This window comes from Sus scrofa, chromosome 13 (genome assembly GCF_054392235.1).
Source record: "Sus scrofa isolate SSC_HxYL_T2T_F1_AM1 chromosome 13, Sscrofa_HxYL_maternal_Yorkshire_Landrace_v2.0, whole genome shotgun sequence".
NCBI classification, from domain to species: Eukaryota; Metazoa; Chordata; class Mammalia; order Artiodactyla; family Suidae; genus Sus; species Sus scrofa.
Window position 1 is genome coordinate 203,253,106 of NC_139395.1, and position 19,390 is coordinate 203,272,495.

Sequence of the window (19,390 nt, forward strand, 5' to 3'; positions counted from 1 at the left end):
GAAACTTAAGGAATATTGGAAAGGAAAAAAAAACAGAGGAAGAAAATAAAACGATTACTCTCAGGAATGAAAGAAGTGATAAGGTAGAGATAATACCAGAATTACCATACAGTAAAATAATATTTAAAACTCTATGGCAATTAATTCAACAATATAGATAATGATTGAAATTTTCTTTGAAAATAGATTCTACTATGATTATCACAAAAATAAATAAACAATCAGAGTAAGAGTGCAACAATGAAGTAAATTAAGGTTCTTATATTAAAAATCCCACAAAGAAAACCCCCACCTGGATAGTGTCAGGTGTGAATTCTGTGGTTCATTTAAGGAAAAAATGTTGAAATCTTAGAAAAGTTATTTCAGACAACACAGAGGAAGAGAAAAATTCCCAACTAATATGTCAAGAATAGAAAATTAGAGACAGATATACCCTTAATGATAGAAAAATCCTTACCAATATGTTAGCAATTTGAATTCACCCTTATCATAGAAAAATACATGATACCATAATGATCAAGTTGGGTTTATCTCAGAAATGCACTTTGGTTCAATATTTTAAATCAAACAATATAATTTACTAATTACTAAATTAAAAACAAAAATGATATAACCATCCCAATAGACATAAAAGTTATTAGATGAAATCAGTAAATAGTATGATCAGAAAATTAGTAATAGAAGGGAATTTCTTCAATCTAAGTGGAATCTATAAGGAACCTAGTGTTAATATCACATTTATCTGTGAAATAGTGAACACTCCTCTCACCCTAAGATAGAGAAACAAAATCAAAGATTTCTGCTGTCCTCAATTATATTAAATGTTATTCTGGTCTTAGCTTCTAGTAAAAAAAAATAAAAAATACATAGAAAGGGTGTACAATATGCTTGGATTATAATATTAAAAGGTTCATTTTTCTAAAATCTATACATAGATGGAGTATAACTCTAATTACTATTCCAACATAACTTCTTTTGAGAATTGGATAGTATATCTTAAAATATATATGGAAATAAAAATGATCAAAATTAACCAAAATAGTTTTAAGCAGAAGAACATATTTGGAAGATTTATACTACTTGATTTCAAGACTTTAAAGCTACAGAAGGTTTCAAAGCTACAGTAATTAAGACAGTGTGGGAGTATGGAAGTGGCAGAAGGACATATATAGATCAATAGGACCAAATAGAGAATCCAAAGGAAAACTCACACACTCAATTGATTTCAGCAAAGGCATCAAAGCAACTGAGAAAGGATGACCTTTTCTACAAATTGTGCTGAAACAATTGGCTAATAAATACAAAAAAAAAATGGACCTCAACATCAATCTCATGTTATAAACTCAAAATTAATTCTAGAGAGATCATTGGCCTACCTACAATTTAAACCTGAGACTATAAAGTTGCTGGAAGAAAAATTGGAATAATATCTTCAGCAAAGTAGACTGATTTCAGCAGATTCGGAAACTGCTAAGTATTACGAAAACTTTTTAAAGTTTATCTTCTAGTTAAGAAATTCTCATTAGAAATCACCATTCAGAAAATTAAAGACAAGGCCAAGAATTGTAATACAATTCAATACTCTTCTTTAGGACACAGAACTTGCATCCACAATATAGAAACTACTAAAATCAAACATAAATTAAAAACCAACAGAGGAGTTCCCGTTGTGGCGCAGTGGTTAACAAATCCGACTAGGAACCATGAGGTTGCGGGTTCGGTCCCTGCCCTTGTTCAGTGGGTTAACAATCCAGCGCTGCCATGAGCTGTGGTGTAGGCTGCAGTGGCAGCTCGGATCCCGCGTTGCTGGGCTGGTGGCTACAGCACCGATTCGACTCCTAGCCTGGGAACCTCCATATGCCGCGGGAGCAGCCCAAGAAATAGCTAAAAAGACAAAAACAAAAAACAAAAAAACAACAACAACAGAAATATTTGGCCAAAAACATTGAGCAGATACCACACAGTCATAGGAATTGTCAATTAACACCTAAGGTAATCTAAGATAATCATGTACAAAGACTATACAATAGGATGTACAAATCAAAATCAAAATGACTTATCATTTAATACCCACTGGAATGAATAAGACAGAAATCTGATGATACTAATGGTTGGTGAGAATGTGGAACAACAGGAATCCTACACATTCCATGGATAGGGATATAATGTGTTACAAAACTTGGAAAAAACTTTTCATGCTTTTTCATGGAGTTTAACATACACCTATTCTAGGACATAGCAATTATCCTTCTTAGCATCAACTCAAAGTAAACAAAATCATCTGTCCATAAACTGCTCATCCTAGTTTTAGTTATAATACCCCTAAAGTAGAACCCAAATACCCATCAAGAGAGGAATAGATAAACAAATAGCAGTCTATTCATACAATGAAATAACAGTACAATTAAAAGAAAACAAACAAAAAACACTACTTACAGTGCAACACAGATACATAACAAAACCATTTTAAAGTTTTTTATTTCTTTTTTGTCTTTTTCTTTCTTTCTTTTTTTTTCTTTTCTTTTTTTTTTTTTTTTTTTTTTTCTTTTTTAAGGGCCTCACCTGCAGCACATGGAGGTTCCCAGGCTAGGGATCGAACTGGAGCTGTAGCCACTAGCCTACGCCAGAGCCACAGCGACATGAGATCCGAGCCACGTCTGCACCCTACACCACAGCTCAGGGCAATGCCAGATCCTTAACCCACTGATCAAGGCCAGGGATCAAACCCACAACCTCAGGGTTTCTAGTCGGATTTGTTAACCACTGCGCCATGATGGGAACTCCCATATTTCAGCCATATTTTAAATAGTAACTCAAATTCAAATAAAAAGATGCTGAAGTATAGTCTGAGATCACAGTTTCCTTGTAAAAATATAAGTAGCCATTGGGGGAAAGAGTAGAATTCTTTAAGGAAAGGTTTTAAAACTGTCAACAAGACGACTCATCAAGGTAGGATTTTGGAGCTCTTACTGTCTTCATCTCCAGCAGGTGAGTATGAAAATAGTTGGCTCCTCTGGTGCCCACCTTAGGTAGGTAAAAGAATACAAGGCTGGTAAATAGAAAAAACTTGGATGTTTGGGAAGCAAAAACAAATAGAATGAAGCAATGAAAGAAAAAAGTAATGCCTCATTTCCAAAGCCAACAAAGACACAAAATTATAAAATGAATGAAACAGCAAAGAAATTGACAAAATAGTAAAAAACAAAACAAAATAAAACAAAAAAACACAAAAAAACTGGGGCTTATCTTTTCCTCTGCACATAGCTTTATTTTGTAAAATAAGGAGCAGTGGATGTGAGATTCAATTGTGAACAGCAAGGGAATAAAGGATGCCAAGCAAAAGGGTTGCTCCCCATGGAATTATACAAGAAAAGAAATTGTGGAAACAGTGTTATTGTAAATGCTTAAAATATTCTGCTATTTTGTTTTCTCACTCCTGTTTCCCCATTTCTACTGCTACCCAATTGACCTTTCCTAAAAACATCTTTATCAGCTTTTGTTTTCATTATATGTAACAGAAGCTAGGGGAGAAGCGTGGGAATGGCTGTATAGATGAAAAACAAGCCCACTTATTCCCCTAAAGTTGACATCACTCTCCATATTCCCATTGGATATGACTCAGCAGTCATAAAAAGAAAAGGGAGGGATGAGATTTAATTGAAATGTAAAATTAAGAGGGAATATAACATGTAGTTTCTGTTCAACATGGATTGAAAGTGGATTTTTAACAAAAGAGGAAGCATTTCATCAAATAAACTCTTTTTGAATAGAAATGCATTATGGATAAAAAAGTGTCATGAATAGAAAGGGAGAGCAGAAGATGCTTTTTCTGTGTAATGGCATAGATTTGAATATATTAAAAATCTAAAGGCATAAACTTAAACAATTTTATATAGACTTATTGACATGGAGCTAATATTTTGAGTTCTCTTCTCCATGCTACCACTAGCACTGACTCAGGATCTTCTACATCCACGTAATTAAGGGCTTATTCTCAAATGAGTCAACTTCTAATGCTTCATTAACTCTAACAGGTGATGAGTAAAAAACTACTGTTTTTCAAATTACAGTATTAATTTTTTAATTTTTATTTTTTAGGGCCACCCCTGAGGCATATGGAAGTTCCCAGCCTAGGGGTTGAGTCAAAGCTGTAGCTGCTGGCCTAGGGAACAGCCCTAGCAATGTGGGATATGAGCTGAGTCTGTGACCTATACCACAGCTCATGACAACACCATATTGCTTGCCCACTGAGCGAGGCCAGGGGATGAACCTGCATCCTCGTGGATACTATTTGGTTTTGTTATACTGAGCCACAGTGTGCACTCCATCAAATTGCAGTGTTAAAAAGCAGTATAATTTACAGTGACACTTAATAGAGTTAGGCATAACTGCAGTTGTCCTTTATCCTCAACTACCTATGACAGACCTGTGACATAGCTTCCTTAGCCACAAAAAGAGGAAGCTGGATATGTGAATGAAATTATATTCAGGCCACAGTTTCTTCTAAACACTGGACATACTGTGATCTATAAGCTAGACAATGTCTTTATCCTATAAACCTAAAGTCTCTCTTTTTTTTTTTTTCTTTGCTTTTTGCCTTTTCTGGGGCTGCTCCCGTGGCATATGGAGGTTCCCAGGCTAGGGGTCTAATCGGAACTGTCGCCCTGGCCTACGCCAGAGCCAGAGCAACAGGGGATCCAAACCACGTCTGCAACCTACACCACAGCTACGGCAACGCCAGATCCTTAACCCACTGAGCAAGGCCAGGGATTGAACCTGCAACCTCATGATTCCTAGTCAGGTTCATTAACCACTGTGCCACAACAGGAATTCCCTAGAAACCTAAATTCTCTTAAATGAACAAGGCAACACATAAATGAAAAAGGTGATTTTATGGTGTGGTGTCTGCTATGAGGAAAATGAAAAGGATGATATGTTAAAAGTGACTGAAACACTTCCAATCAGGTTGTTGTAGAAGGCTTCCATGAGGAGGTGACTAATGCAGTGCCCCTAAATTGCAGGAGTCAGCCAACATAAGATCTGGGGGTGTGGGGTAAGAAGAAGAAAGAGAGCGAGAAAAGAGATCTGGAAAGGTCTTTCCTGAGAGATGAAACAGTGTTCAGAAGCCCCAGAATGTACAGTTGTTTCATTGGCAGGAAGAGAAAGAAGGCTGTGGTGGTCAGAGGAAAGTATGTGATGGGATCAGTGGGAGGCAATGGCACACAGCAGAAGTGGTAGAAACCAGCATGGCCAGATCACGTAAAACTTTGTAGACTGTGATGGGTGGCTGTGTTTGCCCCTCTACATCCATTCACTCCTCTCTCTCCTTTCTTCTGCGCATCTGGAGGTTGAACTGTCTACATGGCTACAGTGTTTTGATCTATGCTCTCTTGTCTAGTTGCGTTTGGCCAACTAGCATCTCCAGAAGGAGATCCAGAGGACAAGAAGAAAAAGAGGTATTGCCATTCATTGACCCTAGCTGCTTTCCTACTAAGTCACACTGGGGCAGCTGCATCCTTCTACCCAAAGTCCCCTCTCACCATGTAGCTCTTCTTTCTAGATTCCTATAACTCACCCCAGTTGTTCAAGTTCAGGCTTGGTGAAGTGTCATTTCTGTTTGTCATCTTGAAGCACTGGACTGTCCCCTGCTGGTTGACCTAAACACTGATTATACCTATAACAATACTATTATTCAATTATCTTTTAAGTGCCAAGTTTAAATGAGTCCCATTTCCTACTGGAGCTTTATCTGGTACAAACATAATAAAGATTTGCTTTTAATTATAAAATGCACATGGTGGCCAAAATAATGCATATGACCTTGCACAAGTGGAAAACACAGTGCATACTTAGTTGCACCATAGGGAATGGAGCTGTCACCATAGTACCTGTCTCTTGTTCTTTTGGCCAAGACGTATTATTGCCAGGCCAGGAGGTTATATTTATGGCCTTTGAAGAGCACACATGTGAATGTTTTCAAATAAATTTCTTGACTCTCTCTTTCAACCTCTCAGCTTAAAAGGCAGAATGACGTATCAAGAGTATGGCTAATATTAAAAGACACGTTGAAGACAGTCTTAAGAAAAGTTGCACTTCTACTTAAAATAAATGCAAGACGATAATGAGGAAAAAAGGTGTAGAATTATTTTTGCTCTCATAAACGTTTCCCTGAAAAACTGTATAAACAGAAACATAAAAAACATCGATTGTCTGAAATACTAGAAGGCGTTTGCAAGATAGACTACTAGAATGTATGAATTTATTACCATCCGAAGTATTGCTTGCTGCAAAGCATTGTTAAATCATTATTTCTCCTCCTAAAGAAACAAAATATTGAATTTTGTAAGACAAAACATCTGATCTAAGTATATGCTGTTCGTTTGAGAAATACACAGTGTTTCTCTTGAGACAATTCAGGCCTGCTTGACTCTTTAGCAAAATATATAAATAGGGAGACCCTCAATCTAAGTTTAGGTTTCATGCAAACATAGATAAAATGCTTGATCTAGTCTCTGCAGCTTTAGCAATTTCTCTTCATAAAGCCGTATCTAAAACAATGTATTGTGTTTACACAAGCAAATAGAAGCAGAGGTTTGAACAAGAATCTGATGATTTTAAGCAGCATAACACCCAGGAATTAGATTATCTAATCATTGAGATCAAAATCTTACTCTTTCTCTAACATCAGTTTTGTATTTACTTATTTATTTTAAACATTTTGCAGGGAGTTCCCATTGTGGCTTGGGAAGTTACAAACCCAATTAATATCCATGAGGATGCAGATTTGTGCACTGGCCTTGCTCAGTGGCTAGAGGACCTGGCACTGCCATGAACTGCAGTGTGGGTCTCAGATGCAGTTCAGATCCCGTGTTGATGTGACTGTGGTGTAGGTGGGTAGCTGCAGCTCCAATTCAACCTTCCATATGCCACAGGTGAGGCCTAAAAAGAAATAAATAAACAAATAAAAATTTGCAGATCTTTAGGGATACAAGCTCTGAGGAAAGAGGGGCTTGGCAATACTTATTACAATTAATGTATGTAGAGAAAATAAAGACAGAAGATTAAATAGTTACCAAGTTAGAGCATTTACTTGTGACTTTAAGTTAAATCGACAGACTCTAAAAGAGAAAGTTGACAAGAATGCAGGAAGATTAAAACATGCAGTATTTTTACTAAGTCCAAATATCCAAGACCTATCATTTTTCCTACTTGTCTTAAGCTAATGGCATTGCCCTTTTTAAAACAAATGGCTGTTTTGTCAATGAAATCAATAAAGCCAAAGGCAAGGCCCATGGAAATATATGTTAGGTGCTGAGTATTTGACGGTTTAAGATCTTTGTTATTGAAGGTGGTTATGATGCTGTTTTAAGTAGTATTTGGGGAAATGAGAAAGTTTAAGTGATCTTGTTCATTTACAGGCTCAAAGATACCTGCACCCCGATAGTCCAATAAGTCACACTGTTTACATAACATGATGCTAAGTGGTGATTGAAGTGATGGAGAATAGATAAACAATCCTCAAAAAACAACAACAAAAGAATTCCTTCATATTTCTGAAACATTCTGAATGCACTTGGATTACCTTATGTAAAAATCTTCCCTCTTTGGGCAGTCTAATCTACACTCTCAGACGTAACATTTATTCATTCTCATCCTTATTTATTATTTATAAATTCTGCACATGGATTCATTGTTATTGATTCACTGGTTCATTCAACAAATTTTCATGATGACTATCAAAGTTCAGGATATTAAGTAATTAGGATATGGATATTAAGTAATGAGGACATGCAAATTAGAACACAAAGACAAAATAATTTCCAGGATGAAGAGAGTTAACAACTGCATATTTACAAACTAATAATCAAAAGATAAATAAAAATCAACTGTTACTTTGCAGTTACATCAGAGTTTTGAATTAATACTGGTTAGGGATGAGAAATAAAATGAGACATTTAGCTGGAATTTTTGTATTTAAACTAGCATTTCTTAGTATTTACTAACACAGTTTGACTTGTATTTTTTAACCAAAGTTAAGGAAGACCAATATAAAGACAAGATATTGAGAATAATGTGATGTTATCATCAGGTGTGACTTATTGTAAAGTATGTCCTATGTGGAAGCTTTAAGTCAATTTCAGTGGTCCAGATAGCTGGACTTTATACAATAGAAATTTGAGGAAAGTATTGTTTTGGGGGGCAAGGGCAGGAGTATAATGCATTTCTTACAGCAGGTAGGCTTCTATCAGGTCTCTTCTAGAATTAACTAAATTTGAATATTTTTTACACTCTCTAAGTTAAATGTGTGCCTTAAATTTTAATAATTTACTTCATTTTATCTCAAGGCAGCATTAGCACTTATGATTAATTCTTAAGCGATTGACATTCTCTAATGATCCATTTTCTAAATAGACTATCAAACATTTTCATAACAAATTATTAAAGTATGAAAGCAATGACATTTCTGAAGGAGAGGCCCCGCTTCAGCTCTAGGGTGTGTATAATATTCGTTAAGCATCTCTTGGTACATGTTTGACTTGATATGGATTAAATGTACTTTAATCTGCTAAAGTTCTGGTTGTCATATCTTTCATCACTCCTTTGATAAATGAGCTTAGAGAAAAAGAACTGTGCCTGAGATTGTAAATTAAGTAGTTACTAAACAATCATAAGGAGCAGGAAGAAGAAGAAGATAAAGAAGAAAGAGGAGGAGGAGAGAGAGGAAGAGGAAAAAGAGGAGGGGGAAGACGAAAAGGGGGAGAGGGAGAGAGGAGAGAAGGAAGACAGAGATGCAAGAAATGTGTTGTTGATTTTAACTCAAAATTCTGGCCTGCTCTTTGTCACAGAGAGTTCCTGGAAATAGATTTGGACACTCCATTCCAGAAACACAGCCGGCAGCAAGGTCCTAAGAAGAATAAATAAGGATCTCATTCTTCTAGGTAGGTCAGGCCCGAGCTAGAGCAGGACACTGGAGGACTCAGCCCCTTGCCAAGTCTCTTGAAGTCTGTTTCACCCTTGACCCTAAGAGTCCCCAAAAATGGAGCATCAGGTTCTTATTGTGGCTCACTGCCTCTTTTATTCTCAAAGTGTTTCCATTAAGGTTAATATCTGTCATACGGATATTTTATAACAATAAATATATTGACTCTGGCAAAAGAAGAAAATCAGATTTTATATATGATCAATGTTATAAAAAAGTATATGCTCTAAAGTTTTATATAAATTATAACTAAATAAATATTAAACTATTTTACAAGTAAAAGGTCAAAAATATAAAGAGACATAAGAATTTAAAAATATAATATTTAAAAACTAACAATGCCATAATGCAAAGCACCAAGGACACAAAAGACTGGTGAGAATATGAAACAGCTCTCCAAGGGATGCTCATCCATTGCTGGTGGGAATACAAATGGTACTTTGGAAAAGCTTGGCAGTTTTGTACAACACTGAACATACCTTACCATGCCATCCAGCAACTTTATTTCTTGATATTTACACAAATGAATTGAAAAGGTATGTCCACACAAAAACCTGCAGTTGAATATTTGTATGAGCTTTATTCACAATTGTCAAAACTTGAAAACAACCAAGATATTCTTCAGTGGGTGGCAGGATAAACAAACTATGGTAACCTAGACAATAGAATATTAGGCAGAGCTAAAAAGAAATGAGTTATCAAGCAATTAAAAGACACAGAAGAGGGGAGTTCGCTGGTGGCTCAGTGGGTTGAGGATCCAGCATTGTCACTGGTGTGACTGTGGTTGCTGCTGTGGTACAATTTCAGTCCCTAGGCAGGAGCTTCTGCATGCTGCAGGTGCAGGCAAAAACAAAGCAAAACAAAAAGACATAGAATGTGAAATGCACCTTGCTAAGTAAAAGAAGGCAGCCTGAAAAGGCTATACACTATTATTGCAACTGTATAATATTCTGGAAAAGACAAAACTGGAAGCAGTGAAAAGAGCAGCAGTTGTCGGGGGTGGGGCAGGGGAGGGATCAATAGGCAGAGCAGAAAAATTTTAAGGTAGTAACAATGTATAATACTTAATGATGGGGAAATTATTTTCTACAATTGTTCAAACCCATAAAATCTATAATAATAAGAGCAAACCCCAATGTAAACTATGGACTTTGGGTGATTATGTTGTGTCAGCATAGGTTCATTAATTGTAAGCAAATATACTGCTCTAGAAGGGGATGTTGATAATGAGGGAGGGTGTGTGTTTGCGGGGAGGGGTGTGTAGGCAATTCTGTCCTTTCTGCTCTGTTCTTCTATGAACTTAAAACTGTTGTAAAAAAATGAAGTGTAACAATTAAAAAAAGATAAATAATCCTCCAACGTGTATTTCTCAAAAGCTTTTGCTGTTTGGGGCATCACTTTGGAGAAAAAGAAGTATTATCAGAGTAACTAAACCAATCATTCTTTGTAATACAAAGGGATTTTTGTAGCAACTGATATAAATTTAAATAGGAAATATGGCAGAAAAGGTAAAAAAAAATAAATAAATAAAGCAGAGGAACCAAAAATCTTGTCTAGTAAAAGCATTGTACTATAAATAGCAATGTTCTGATCATGAAAATCAGTGCTTTGACAAATCCACAGCTAGGTTGTTTGTGTGAATAACTACTCTGTTTTGACAAATAACATAATTCATCTGAAAAGCTTATTCTGCTGCCATCAATTGCGGATTTTTTCCTTGTCATTTAGAGTTGCTGACAGGGAAAAAAATGTGGCTACTAACAAATTCATCATGGAGGAATTTTGAGCCTTGAACATGTTCTGATTTCTTTCTGGTTTGCTTCAATATTTCAGATATTGGTGGCAAAAAGAACCCCTATTTTCCATCCCTTCCTATATGCATATTGCAGCTCTTCCCAATTAGAAGCGAACTTGCTTTCTCTACCCCTGGAATCAGAGCTGCCCTTATGACTTAATTTGGCCAATAGAGTACAGGGCAGTCGTAGTATAGTGTTCCGTGTAGGGTGCTCGGAAGCTCTTTCCTGCTACCACTGTCCTAGAACTCTGCCCACTTACCTTGAGAATAATTTGGACTAGACAGCTGCAGGATGAGAGAGTACCATGAGTAGTGCTGACCCACCCTGAGTCAGTCTTAGACCAGCTAGCCCCCACCTGACTCACTCCCTAAGCACCAAGATAGCTGAGGATGACCTAGAGCTGAAGAATTCTCCACAGATGCCTCATGAGACAGAAGACAATGACTGTAGTTTTAAAACCCTAAGTTATAGGTGTTTGGTTACCCAAAAAACTTAAATCTAATAAAGGATCTTAAATGAACTGCTGGCTTTGATGGTATTGTTGACTAAAAAAATACACAACCTGGGAGTTCCTGTCGTGGTTCAGTGGTTAACGAATCCGACTAGGCAACATGAGGTTGCGGGTTCGATCCCTGGCCTTGCTCAGTGGGTTAAGGATCTGGTGTTGCCATGAGCTGTGGTGTAGGTCGCAGACACTGCTCAGATCCAGTGTTGCTGTGGCCCTGGTGTAGACCAGGGGCTACAGCTCCGATTAGACCCCTAGCCTGGGAACCTCCATATGCCGCAGAAGTGGCCCTAGAAAAGACAAAAAAAAAAAATACACAACCTGAAAGGTGAAAGTTAAGTTTTGTTTGGGGCAAAGTTAGGACTTAAGCCTGGGAGACAACATCTCAGGTGGCCCTGAGAATCCCTTCCAGGCAGTGAGGGATGAGCTAGGATCTAGAGAAGTTTTTGCAACAAAGGGAGGGGAGCAGGAACAAAAGAAGCCTGGGCTCACTGAAATCTTTCCTTTGAGATGCACCTCTGCTCTCAAGCCAGTATCCTGAGTTTTCAGGGCCTGCAGGACTCTCACCCTTGGAGACAGTTTTTATCCTTAACTACAGAGCTGGCTGAAATACCACCCAAGGAGGAAAAAGGGGAATATCAGGATATGATACAGGGGAGCGGGAGGTGCATGCAGCACACACAGCTTTTACAAAAGTTTGTTGCTGATCTCCTGAAGGTTACTACCAGTCACAAGGAGCAGATATCGCCTGAAGGATTTTTGCGTTTTCCTAGATATGAAGAGATGCAAGAAGTGGGCACATGACAACTTCTCCTAAAAATATCTGACTCTCTGAAGGCCCGTTCTTCCAGTTTCCCCAAAGCACAGAGCGCCTCACTCCTGGTCTCCACCCTGAGACCCTCTCAGGGTGTGCTATGTGTTTGTAGCTGCAGTGGCTCATGTTTTACTCCATGTAGAGGCTGATGGCAAATGCCAGTTCACAGTATCAAATCTCTCATTTTTGTTTAACAAATATTTATTAAAATATACCAAGTGTCTAGCATTCTGCCAGGTACTCTAGAGGCACTATAAATATGTGAGAATAGATTTTTGACCTCAATTAGCATAATTCTTTAAGGAGGACAGTAGCGTATGCCCTAGGTAATGCTTTAATATTTATGTAGACTTCAGATTTTCCTTGTCCATGACAATGCTCTCATTGTGAATCTAGGAATGCCACCCAGACTTTCTAACTCCCAGTGCACTTTCAAAATATGCAGATCAGAGCAATTTCCTCATGGAAGGCAAATCCTAGAAAACAATGTGTGTATGTTCTTGTATTAAGACTAAATGAAAAAACTGAATTCATTAATAGATAAGTAGAACTAAAGTCTCTTTTACAGGTTTTCATCTTAAGTAAAAGCTTATTAAAAGTACTTTGTATTAAATATGAAAAAATTAAGTTATCTACAGTCTATTTTATTATTGAAACTTTTTCATCTTCATGTGACTGTTTGAATGTTATGTAGGCTGTTTTTTTGTTGTTGTTCTTATTGCATCAAGAACTACATTCCTCAGCATTAAGAGGATGCTGAGAAGATAAAGTAAATCTTTTTCCCCAGGCAACTACTTTCTTAAAATTGCACTTACTAGAAAAACCTCCCATGCCTGTCTTCATAGATGCAAAGAAGTCTACATTACAAGCCTGGATCATTTAGCAACACACTTGGTGGAACTAGAGACCTTCCAACCACCCCAAAAGCAAAAGAATTAGTCTTGCAAAATTCCAAAACTGCCCCTCATGAAAAATATCCTTGAGAGAAACTGCCTACATTAAGTTGTATTGCTTTTAAGTAGTGAGAAGAGGATGAGGAGAATAAAACTATGTTAGGAAGGTAGGTGAAAAATGTGCATTTTTGCCATACAGGATAGGTGAATGGGCCAGGAAAAAAAAAAAAAATCCTCAGTTTAGCCCAGCTCTCCTTTCCGCCCACTTCTGACTAAACCCCACAACTTCTCAAGTCATCAGTGTGTCCACTTCTATGGGAGTTTATAATAATCACATGCAACAAAATTTAAAAGATCCTGGAGTTCCTGTCGTAGCTCCATGGTTAACGAATCTGACTAAGAACCAGGAGGTTGTGGGTTCGATCCCTGGCCTTGCTCAGTGGTTAAGGATCCAGTGTTGCCTTAAGCTGTGGTGTAGGTCACAGGCTCAGATCCCGTAATGCTGTGGCTCTGGCGTAGGCCAGCGGCTACCGCTCCGTTTAGACCCCTAACCTGGGAACCTCCATGTGCCATGTGTGCACCCCTAAAAAGACAAAATAAATAAATAAGTAAATAAATAAATAAAGATCTTAATACTCACAATTTGAAAAGAATACAGAATATATGAGCTCCTCTGCAACAGATACTTAAATTTCCTGCACCATCCATAACTTCAAATCACAAAATGCTACATCTCACACAGTAGAGTTGACTAAGCATAAATATATTTCAAGTGAAAATTTGTTTTATTTAAAGTTGGATATCATGTGCACATTCTACACACACAAACCTATACACATTCATCGATCTTGCTCTGTAACAGGTGCTTTCTCTAAAGGCTTGTGGCTAATTAGACAAAGGAGCTCATTTTTTCCTCCTATGTGTATTTTTTTAAACAATGCAACTAACTATTACACTGACTTTTATATACATTGAAACAGCCTGGATTACTCATCTTTACATCTGTATTTTGTTACCAACATCAATCTAATTAGTGTAAGGATAGAAAGTTTTAAGAAAATATTGAATATTTGATGTGACAGATGACAGGTACAAGTAGGATATGACCAGGACAAGGTAAGTGTGCACAATTTTGAAGTAATCTTAGGAAAAGTTTGCACACTCTTGAAATATATATATATACACATCTTATTTATGGTTGATTACTGTAGCTTTATATATATATGTATGTGTTTTTTGCCTCCAAATTATTCAAAACTTTATTTTCCAAATTCTTTCTGTTCTTAGAATTGTATTAAACTGTACAGTAATTTATTATGAAAAGCTCATTAATTAACTGAAGGATAGATAATTGAGCAGAAACCCAGTTGTACAGACTGTATTAGACTTCTAGCTTCTAATTGAGTGTTATTTGTAATTCCTAACCTAACAAATGGTGAGTCACCATGGGATCATGAAAAATTTACTTTACAGAGTAGAATTTGATTTATGTAAATGCAGGCATTCTTAGTCTAATCACTTTAAGAAAAGTTTCTAAATCTTGGAAATGAGCCTTGAATTAGACTTCTAAGGGACAAGGAAGTTGGCACTATAGTTGGTGTCCCAGAATGATCTATTCTTCTCTAGTTTTCAGCAATTAGAGTCACTCATAAGACCCATAATAACCAGAGACTCTAAAGCAGGTATAAAATTAGTAATATAGTCAGTTATACATAACTACTTTCTAGAACGACGTCTATATAGCATGTGATTTCTTTGGGTGAAGGTTATCTAATGGGTTATGTGTTGTACTTTGGAAGAGAACTTCATATGAGCACTATCTCCATTCCAGCATTTTTGAGGTCTTAATAAGAGTCTTTAAAATGAAGGGGTAGGGAAAATTGATGTATTTTGTGCAGTTTAGTACTTCTTCACAATTTTCACTCTGTTTATCAAATAAACTTTGAGATTTAAAATGTAAGCTAAAGTTTATCTCTCTGTGCCAATTAATACATTGAGCAAGCCTAGCAGAAAAGCCTGAGAGGTAAATAGAAAACCTGCAAGAGTTTTTGCTGTCAAATGTAGTGAGAAATAAGGCATTGCATAAAATACTGATCATTTTAATAATTTTCTTTAAAATTCTAAAACAAAGGGTAGATTACATAACTGTGCATGTTATTATTTGAGTTATGTCTTAAAATTTTGCATAATACTTTGAACAAATATATGCTTCATGCTTTATAATCAACAGCTCTATTTGACTTATTTTTACATTGTTAAATGATAATAAAATATTATTATTTATTTTATCATTTTTATTATTTATAAATTCTTTGAAGGAAAATAACATATTAATTTTCCATTCTTAACATAACATGTTTGTTAGTGCATTTCCATTAGTAAAAAAAATTAAACTTCACCATTTATGTGTGGATATGTGCATATGCATATATATGTATATACAGATATTTATATATTGTGTTATTACATATAGTATATATTTAATAATAAATTAAAATTTAATAATGCATTTAAAATAGATGATATAAAAATTTAAGAAAAGTTGGAGTTCCCTCTATGGTACAATGGGTTAAGAATCTGACTGCAGTGCCTGGGGCTACTGTAGAGGCACATGGTCAATCCCTGGCCTTGTGAAGTGGGTTAAAGGATTCAGCATTGTTGCAGCTGTGGCTCAGATTCAATCCCCGGCTTGGGAACTTCTATATGCTGCAGGTGCAGCCATTAGAAAAAAAAATTAAATAAAATTTAAAAATTTTTATTTTCTTTATTAGGGATAGATTAAATTTTTGTTCTAACATATTGCTAAAAGTTTGACTATTATATAATAGAATTTTATATAATAGGATGATAAGTATAATTATGTACAATATTATTAATACTATATTACACGTATTTATTAGTATATTAATAATAGTGGGATTTATGTTATGGATATTTTTCTCTCTAAAAATTTGCCTTAGCAATTTAGGACACAGATATTTAAAAGCCTGGTTCTAAATTTGGTTTTGTTTAACATAATTGTTTTTGGATGTGAAATTTTTAAAATAGATATCTTATTATAGTTCCCTGGTGCCTAGCAGGTTGAGGATCTGGCATTGTCACTTCTATAGCTTGAGTCTGTTGTACCATGAGTTCGATCCCTGGCCTGGGAACATCTGTTTGCTGCCAGTGGGGCCAAAAAAAACTAAAATAAATTAAAAGATACCTTAAAAAATGTACAGTATTTATTACATACACACTGACACACACACACACGTACATACACTTAGGGGATGGTTCATTGTTATAGCAGTGGATAAAAATTCATATTTCAATTAGATGATGATATTAATTTTTAGTGTCTTGCCATGTCTCATTAAGCCATCCTTGTCTTTCTTCCAGGGGTGCCTCGAAAGATCTCCTACTCGTAATAGGCGTAGAGCTAGTTCTGCCATCTTCTTGGGGCTCACTTCTGTTATGTTACTATTAATTCTGAACTACAGTTTCCACTGGGGAATATTTTAAGGATTTGTACATTTAGGAAGAATACTGCACTCAAAACTAGACATTTTTACTTAAAGAGGCAAAGGGAAATTGTAGTTTGCAGCATTACTGTGAAAGCAAATGAAAAGTGAAAGCAACTCTGAGGAAGCCTGTGATCTTAAAGCTGTCTCAGAGTTCTCAGGCATGTTGCGTGTCCCAACCAGCACCTTACTACTGCGTGTGGGACTTGGTAAGTTCTTACGTCTTATATTCAGAAGCTTAGCCTTTTTTTAGCTTTAAAATAAAAATATAATTAGGGAGTTCCCATCGTGGCTCACTGGAAATGAATCTGACTTGCATCCATGAGGACATGGGTTCAATCCCTAGCCTCCCTCACTGGGTTAAGGATCTGGCTTTGCCGTGCATTCTGGTGTAGGTCAAAAACATGGCTCAGATCTGGCATTGCTGTGGCTGTGGCATAGACCAGTGGCTACAGCTCCGATTCGACACCTAGCCTGGGAACCTCCATATGCTGCAGGTGTAACCCTAAAAAATATATATATATATACATATATATATATATACATATATATATGTAAAATTAGAAGTGCTATAGTTTTATGCCTGCACCTCAGTGGATAATCTTGCACAAACTTGAGTCTGCCTCACATTGTTACCACGCCTTTTAACTCCCTCAAAGGAACACACAGATATCTCATCCTCGTGTAAATTTGGTTCACACATTGTGATAAAAAAAAGAAAAATTTTATTAACTCTCAAGTATTTCACGGCATAGAAAATCCATAAATTCAAGGTAAGCCTGTTTTTATATGCATCGTAAAAGTCGATGACTACTTAAAACCTGGATTTATAATGTTTGCTGAAAAATAGCTAACCTTGTCAGAGAAACTTTTAACATTTTCTGAAGGATTCTAGAAAGAAATGAAAACTACTAAACAGGCAATTTTATTTTAAAGTTGTGTGCTTGCCTGGGGAAAGGAAAGAAATGAAAGGGAAGGGTATGCATATTGAAATGCCTGAATCGCATGAAAACATTTGATCTCTTCCTTGCCAAAAAAAAAAAAAAAATCAGGATTCAAGATTACATTCTGTATGACTACCTGGAATTTAGGCATTCACTCATTTGACTGCATTTCCATCAATATGCAAGCATGAATTTCTAAATGATTCCAGTTTTCCATATCATATTTGTAGTAAATCTCAGCCAGAATATTTTGTTCCTTATATTGGGGAGAAAAACAGATACAAAAATCTTGCTAAAAAAGCTCACTGTGCTTTATGTTTTAAAGATACTTCATAGAATATCCTGAGGTATGTTTAAATATATGGAATTTATGTGTATGAACACGCATACCCTTTTTAAAAAAATAATTACCTTAAAATTAAAACTTTTATTAAAATAGTTTCCTAAAGATAATGAAAAGAAGTATGTAGAGTTACTTCTTGACCCAATCTACAGTTTCCAAAATCCTCTAGGAATAAAGTACTAACACAATTCCTCCTAAAGTATATTATGTATGGTTTAAAGTACAAAAGAAAATGGAGACATTAATCTAGCACTAAATAACACCTTTCTTTACTATTACCTTGATTAAAAATCCATAGGTATTCCCTCTTCTGACTGAAATGTTTGAAAAAAGGTAATCTTTTGAAATTGCCGAAATGTCTTATAACGTCACGGGAGATGGAGAGAACACTATCGAGCATCTAATAGATCTTAAACACACTGCTAAATGCTTCATATGCATGTAATTTAATCATTCTAGCAACCATTGGATGAAGGTAGTGCTAGTTCCATTTTTGCGGAAGGGAGATTATGTTCAGAAAGATTTAATGGTTATGCCAACATCAGAGAGCTTGGGAATTGGAGGTGAAATATCGAAAACTTAGAAATACCTTACTGAAAAATGTTTATTCATTGCAATAATAGAGCAAGACTGGGATTATTTGGTCTTTGTGCAAAAGCATTAAGATAGTATTTGGTTCAACTTGTGCAAGGTTTCTCAACCTCAGAGTGGTTGATATTTTGGTGTTGGTAATTCTTCATTGCATGTCCTGTACATTGTAGTATGTTTAGCAGCATCTCTGGCTTCTTTTCACTATGTGGCAATACACACATCCTACCCAGTCCAATTCTAACAAACTGATTTTTCTCTTGACATTGTGAAACATTCCTGGTGGGGCCAGCTGCCCCTGGTTGAGACCCAAAGAACAATATGATAATGAAATAACAAACAAAAGTAGTACATGAATCCACATGCATACCTATGAAATAGCCACAATACAATTTCTTATGGGAAAGTGAACATAAATATCATCAGAAGAGGAAATAAAACAAAAATACATTTCAGACATCATCTCCTAAAGAGATTTAATGGTGCCACACTCAATTTAGCTTTTTCATCTCAAAATATCTGCTAATTACATAGAAAATATAATATTGGGGTGCAGGTAAAGGGGTGATGATCAGCAACCCCCTGAATGCCAGGCTGTTGAAGCTAAAATGAGCTAAGTATTACCAAATCCCCTAAATTATTCATCCAAGGTAAATCTCAGAAAAATCATTTTGCATCTCATCTTACAGGTGATTTAATAAATAATAAATGCTCTGCAAAACTCAAAGTTTCTCAAAATACTTAAATCTGAAAGACTGGCTAATTTTAAACCCCATTTGGTGACCCAATCCTTCCTTAGGAAAGCTCAAGATTCTGACTTTCATTTACTTCTCAGCCACAGCAGTTACTTTCCTCCTACCTTACTTAAGAAGGGAAAAAAAAAAAAATCTCTTGGATAAATCAAGGGAAAAAAAAATTCTCAAGGGCTCACAATAAAACCACTGTAATTGACTATAAAACTCTTAAAGAGAAGAGTAAATGGAAGTCACAAGTTCACTTTCTATGTGGGCTTATTTCTGTTTTT